Source organism: Lolium rigidum, chromosome 3, assembly GCF_022539505.1.
Source record: "Lolium rigidum isolate FL_2022 chromosome 3, APGP_CSIRO_Lrig_0.1, whole genome shotgun sequence".
Classification (NCBI taxonomy): domain Eukaryota; kingdom Viridiplantae; phylum Streptophyta; class Magnoliopsida; order Poales; family Poaceae; genus Lolium; species Lolium rigidum.
The window spans coordinates 10,718,996-10,726,034 of NC_061510.1; the positions used below are offsets into that span (position 1 = coordinate 10,718,996).

The 7,039-nt window shown below is 44.0% G+C and overlaps 1 long non-coding RNA gene across 5 annotated transcripts; it reads right to left on the minus strand.

Moving 5' to 3' along the window:
• Positions 1 to 2,258: 2,258 nt before the first annotated feature.
• LOC124701177 lies at positions 2,259 to 6,821 on the minus strand. Of its 5 annotated transcripts, XR_007001931.1 has the most exons (8): positions 6,598 to 6,816; positions 5,899 to 6,047; positions 5,017 to 5,148; positions 4,712 to 4,844; positions 4,305 to 4,376; positions 3,706 to 3,804; positions 2,864 to 3,025; positions 2,259 to 2,631 (listed from the first exon to the last, which is right to left on the minus strand). It is a non-coding gene; the product is annotated as an uncharacterized LOC124701177 (long non-coding RNA). The 5 variants fall into 5 exon arrangements; XR_007001929.1 differs by having other exon boundaries at positions 3,706 to 4,376; positions 6,598 to 6,821; XR_007001932.1 differs by lacking the exon at positions 4,305 to 4,376 and having other exon boundaries at positions 5,929 to 6,047; positions 6,598 to 6,813.
• Positions 6,822 to 7,039: the final 218 nt, after the last annotated feature.

Genomic DNA, 7,039 nt, shown 5'->3' on the forward strand with positions numbered 1-7,039 from the left:
GTTGCTCCCTAGCAACGCTTTTCTCCTTTATACTTGATTACAAAACTTGTTGTCAGCTGGTTTCCTTAATAAATGGAACTGGTTATTAAGCCAGGTAACCAATCAAAATATTGGCAAGACCTTGCCTATTTTTCGAACATTTAAACCTGCACAGCAAATAGCTTACTTTTGTTATGACAACAGATCATACATCACAACCCATGTTACATACAATCAACCAGAAAACTATATCCAACAATGACAGGCTGATCTGCATTTCTATACATATGGATCTTTCAAAATCAAGGGAAATACATGCAGTACTAGTCAGCAGCTACGGCACACACCAACTACTAAATAGGAAACGCTGGTTCTAGGTATCTTGAAGCAACGCCAGCCATCCCATGGCTTCTTCACAAGTCGGAAGCCATCCAATCAACAAACATAACGGCTAGCTGCAAGGAGGTGAATTCTCATGTTGACGTGGCGTCGAGTTTGCGCCAGGGAGGGGAGGAGGCGTCCTGCCTCCCAATTCATATGAGGGACTGAGCATTGGAGGTCACGGCTTCTACGACAAGCTGCGGGAAAAATGAAGAACCGGCTGTTAAACGTTGAAATACTTGTTTACCGGCATTCCAACATAAATATCTCGTAGGTATCAGAACGCTAGTAGGCAATAACAGAAGGGAGCACACAGGAGCTGGGACCAACACATTCATTCAAGAGCATGAAAAGGAAGTAAGATGAAATAAAATGGACCAAAGAGATAGCTCAAGTACCAAGCCATAGATATCATGTCATCGTCAGGGTCTTCTAGCTTTCTTCCTTCCAAGTGATGCATCAGGTTCCAGCAATTGCTTACTCTAGTCGTCATCTACTCCTCGTTCTCCTTAGACAATAAAAAACACCATGGTTAGTCTGTAGAGCAGAATTATCAAGACTAAATTAATTTGGGCACTAGGCAGCACCGGTGCATATCTACTACAGGCTAGCAAGTTTGGTTTCTTCAAATGGCTTCACTTATGTGTAATCTGAGAAAGTCTAAGAAAAACAGTAGTTAATCAAAGCACACAAGTAGCTACCATGCTGCCGTCTTCCTGTGCACGCTCGATCTGCAAACATTTCAAACATGGGACGTCGCCACAATTTGAGAAGATATACATATGTGAATATGTCCAATGTGTTGTATCGACTGAGTTGCTTTACGTACCATGGGATGAAGCCACAAGTTGGCATGGGCAGTGCTCTGCAGTTCAGAGGTAGCGGGCGACCGGCGCAACATGGACCTCTTTGGCGACACCAACGATGTCCCTGGAAATGTCGAGTCTACTTGGTGCATATATATCCTACGATCACCACAACCTAGCCATGCACCAATGATGTTGGTACATGCGAGAAGCTGAGAGATGTGAGTTCTTCCACATGTGTATATGCTATAGCCTGCCGCTGCCGGTCTGGGGAGAATTAAGACAATGGAATGGATGGATAACGCACTTGGCCGTGGAATGGGTAGTTGCGACTGTGCATCTGCTTCCCAGGCCAACCGTCGATACCTGCAGCAAACGATCGTCAGCTAAGCTCACTTGCTCTCACCTTTGCAAGCTTGCTTAGCTGCCAATTGATGGTTACCTTACCTGCGATGTCAGCGAGGTGCGGCTCGTCCGGCCGAGTGGCCGTTGCAGACGACGACGGCGTCGAACACCTCTACTTCTTCGCTGCCGGCTCCGGCGAGCTTCCTGTCGCGGTACGACACCTTCCAGCCCGCCGTTGCGCTCGTTTCGTCGTCCACCTCGGTCTGGAGCCGGACCAGCCGGAGGAGATCGAACCATCCAAGGCTAGTAGTTCACGGCCGTGGTCTCCTCGATCGTAGTCATTGGTCCAAACTAACTACTACATCGATACAAGTTATAGCTTGTAAACATGCCCGTTTCCCCACCTGGCACATTTTGTTCGTCAAGGACTAAAAAATGCTTGAATTTTCAACGTCACCTATATATGCTAATTATCTTGGCCAACTGCCAAGTGCACTTGCTCGATGACTTTGCAATTTGCACAATTCTCAACCTCAAATGATTAACTTAGCAATTCCAAAAAAAAAAAAAAACATTACTACTACTTTACTTTTGGTTCTGCTTGGACCGCCGCTGATGATTATTTTAGATCGGCACAATTTTCCCAAAAGAATAGAACTTAACAAAATCCAAAATTTTGGCACGGCCATCCCTATTTTCTGGACTTTCACAGTTCGCATAATCAGAAGATTAAAAAGAAAACCTCTCAAAGCGTATTTTTTTCCACATAGCTTCTCGACCGGAGCATTACAATACACCAATATTACAGCAACTGAAGCATTTTTTTTCACATAGAAAGACGCACCAGCTGCTGCTGTCGAGACAGCCAGACCACACCACACGTCGACAAAAGGATACCATCAACTGACAGCACGCACAACACATACACAGCTTTGTGGCAAGCTTTCTCAGCATGTCAACTATATTACAACCGTTCAAAACATTATTTCAAATACACGAACAAGCAGCAGCAGCACAACATCCCCCACATGGACGCCAGACTGAACCAGCCAAAGATGAGCCACGGCACCATACCCTGGACATGTCGTCCTCACTGGCAACCATGCCGCCTTCCCCTGCACTAGAAACAACCATGCAGAGTTTCAGCATTAATTGCAGCACTCGGACATCCATTCTTCATATCACTAACTGTTCATACTCTTGCTACTAGCATTCATCGATTAGCTCCGGTAATACTTCATACCAGTACAACTAGTGAAAATACTCATCACCTTTGGTATACATGTAAAGTTCTACACATGAAAACAACTTCACTCGCTGAAAATGAAAAGATGACAGATAAGAGGTCTCACGGGCACATGATCGGCATGGTGTGTTTGATGATGAGAGGTCTCACCGGATGACAAACAAGCAGCCGCGCAACAGCCTAGAGATGGACGCCCGACTAAATCAGACAAAGATTAGACACAGCACATGGCCTGGCCATGTCGTCCTCGCCGGCGACTCACCATCCCCTGCAGCAGAAACGACCATGCACAGTTTCAGCATTGCAGCGCTTAGACACCAATTCAACCACATATATACAACTGTTTCTGTAAAACATCACAGGATTGCTTTTCTTCTACCAACAAGAAAAGCTCATGGATTCCGGACAGCCTGACATTACCAACAACCAATCTACTTAACATACAATTTCAAACGAGCTTCATGCACATACAACATATTGCAAAACACAAGGGCTCTATTTTTTCAAAACCAAAACAAAGCTACAATCCTAAAATCAAACATTAAGGAATCCTACCCATCACAGAAACAATCAACTAAAACACTACTTATCAGTGCCATGACCAACTACTACAAACCAAAGCAGGTCACCACGTTTAGGATTGCAGAGTTATCAAGACGCTCAAATTGTCAATTCCTAAACTAGTTCAGGCCTTAAATCTGAACAGAGCCCAACCAAAAGTCACAGGAGCATAGAGAAACATGAAAACAAAGGACGTCATGATCATCAACCACTATTGTATAGCAAGCATGGCTGCAATCCATCCAAGGGTAACCAAAGATTGACCAGCAATGATGTAGACACAAAACTGGAGACTCCAGGCAAGCGATGAGCATGTTACTGTAAACATCACGGCATTGTTTTCGTGCACACGATAAAACATAAAGATTCCGTAGGGCCTAAAATTACCAACAACGACAAGTCACTCCAACTCCGTGTCCCAGCAGATACCTTCCACCACCGGACTAAACACAAGGTTCGGTCGCCGGCACGTCCTCCGTCCACCACCTGCATTGATTTGATAAAGCCAAAACATTCAGGTCAGGAAACAGAGACAGATCAACCAAATCAACACTAGTTTCACACATCATGCTTCAAACCTACTCAGGCCAGATCACAAAGAATGTTTGCATTGCCTTCTTACCACAAGAGGTGATGGAAATCACTTCCTTCATTTGTTTGTTTGGAGGTCAGACTAAAGCCTACTCATGGCCTGACTCTAAATTTCTTTCTTATATTATAGCAGGGAATTTTGACTAGAGATAGCAACGGTTTCCATCTCACAAACAAACCACTTAGGTGCAGATACCAATCTTTCGAGATAATAAGAAGCAGTAGCACATCATTTCGAACAAGCAAAAACAGAAATACTCCACCAGGCATTCCACCAAGTAAGCCCCTAGAAGAAGATGTGCCCCCAGAGGAGCAACTTGACGGTTGATCTTCTTCTTAGCCTTCTCGTAATAAGCAGCATGTTCAAAGGCATAAAGAATGTATTCAGGTCTAACCATGAACATAACTACGCCTGGAAAGCTTCCTACGGGAGTGATGCAAATCCTCCAAGTCGTCATCCTGGTGCTCTACATTTTAGAGAAAATGCAATTATATTTGTTTTTTTAATTCTGCAAGTAACACATAAACTCCTTAACAAAAATGTTCACAAAAACCACAGAATCAAACAATTTTTGTGTGTTTCCATCAAAGTATAAATCCAGGATCGCCCATTAGCATCACGTCCATTGTTCATATCACTAGTTGTTCTTATTCTTGCTAGCATTCATCGATTAGCTCCGCTAATAGTTCATATCAGTACAACTAGTGAAAATATTCATCAGCTTTGATATACACCAAAGTTCTGTACATGAAAAGAACTCCATTCGCTGAAAATCAAAAGATGAGGGATAAGAGGTCTCACCGACAGATGATCTGCATGGTGTGCTTGATGATGCCAGTATGGTTGTAACCAAAGAAGAACACTATCGTCAAAAAAAATACACGGTTGCTGAGAGTTCGGATTCAGCCTTGGCCAACATCTTCTTCAAGTTTCCCTGACGAAAAAAGAAAAAGACATGATTGGAGTAAATTCCACACAACAATTTCAACCTTGTTGAGTAAAAGGGGAAGTTTATCGGAACAAGACATACCAAACAGAATATATATCATTAGTAAAATTAAACAGCCCGATTAATCTGTTCTGACCAAGCACTTGATAAGAATCACCTTAGCAGTGTCGATTCTTGACCAAGCCCGATATATCTGCATGCATCGTCTTCCCATCCTCCAGCACCAAAGGTCGGGAGCGCCCTACCTCCACCACGCCACATAGCAGTGTTGGTTCTTGTGGACCCAGGTCTGAAAGAAAATGCACCTCAAATTCAAGTTTGGAGTGACAATAAATATGATGGCAAGAAAATGTGATATTAAGAGGCGAATTGAACAGAAACAGGTATAGTGGTTGCATAGCACAACACCCAGGTTGCATCACGTTTTAACTAGGTACTCCAAAAAAAAAAGATACTAGCATTTTTTTGCAGCAACGTTGGCTCCTCGAGTTAATTAACTGCAAGAGTTTGTGCTGGTCTAACGTACTGACAGCAAATAAGTGTGCTGATATCAAACTCTGTACATGTATTTTCGTTGAACCGAACCAACATATATCAATCTAGGTAATTTAGGCATCACGTACATGGACAGCAAAAAGCTCCCTGATTCTGATGAAAAAATCATCTAGGCACTCACATTGAGTTCCTTGCGCACACAGACTGACAAAGATATTATTGACTAGTCCTTCGAGTTAATTAAACAGGCAAGATTAATATTCAAGTTTGACAAAGTAGTCACATTTAGCTGTAGTGTACAGCTGCAATTTGAATCAAAGCGCACATGACCCATTAAATTCAGAAATAAGACCAATTGAATTATTGATCTGTCCTTGTTTCGCTTCTTCCAGTTAACTAACCTCAGAGCTTGAACTGATCTAATCTAGAGTAAACTAGTACTTACAACAAACAAGTGTTCCTGGATAACGTAGTGACAACGAACAAATATGCTTGCACATGTATCGCCGTTGCACGTTCAGTAAAACCATGCAGCCATGCTTACCCGTATCTCACAGCCACTAGAGCACTTAACTTGGGGCCCTAATGGGTCAGTATGTAGAACGTGCACCTCGTCTTCCCATCCTCCAGGACCAAAGGGCCACTCTACCTCCACCACACCACATAGCAGCGTCGATTCTTGTGGGCTCAGGTCTGAAAGAAAATGCACCGCAACTTCACAGTCAACCTCAAACTCAAGTTCAGAGTGAAAATAAATATGATGGCATGAAAATGTGAGATATCAAGAGGCGAACTGGACAGAAACAAGTACAGTGCTTGCATAGCACAACACCAAGGTTGCATCAGGTTTTAACAAGGCACTCCAAAAAAGAAGATACTACTAGCATTTTTTTGGAAGCAACGTTGGTTCCTCGAGTTAACTAACCGCAAGGGCTTGCGCTGGTCTAATCTATGGAGAAACTAGTCCTCCTGGGTAACGTATTGACAGCAAATAAGTGTGCTGATATCAAACTCTGTACATGTATTTTCGTTGAACTGAACCAACAGACATCAATCTGGGTAATTTAGGTATCACCTACATGGACAACCAAAAGCTCCCTAATTCTGATCCAAAATCATCTACGCACACACACGGACTGCAATTCCGAAATCAGAACCAAGATCCAATCAAATGGAGATCAGCGAAATTATTTACTGGTTCGTTTTAGGATTAGAGAGAGGGAGAAGAGGAGGGGCGCCTCACCGGCCACACGGGGGCGGACTTGTTCCCGGCGAGGTCGTCGGGGGAGACCGCCAGACGCAGCACATCGGAGTATTGCCGCGGCGGAACATCCAGGTGGAGGACTACGGGAAGGAGGGATCCCCGTTGCGCGAGCTGCGCGTGGAGGACGATGACAGCCAAATCCCTCCATGGCCTGCGTCGTCGCCGGCGCGTCCTGGTGGCCGGCTCGCCCTCGGCCACGCAGGCTTGCGGATCCGCGCGCCGGCAAACGGCCTGCCGTCGTCGCCTCTGTGACAGTCGTCGTTAATTTGGCTGATTTAATAGCCCAAAATTTTCACCAGAAAATTTGGTGAAGAATGAGTATAGAATTAAAACATTCCTAAAATGTAGGAGAATTTAGTACTAATTAATTTAGTATTAATTTCAGGGCCCAATCAACTACGTAGTAGCATGTTTGTACGAA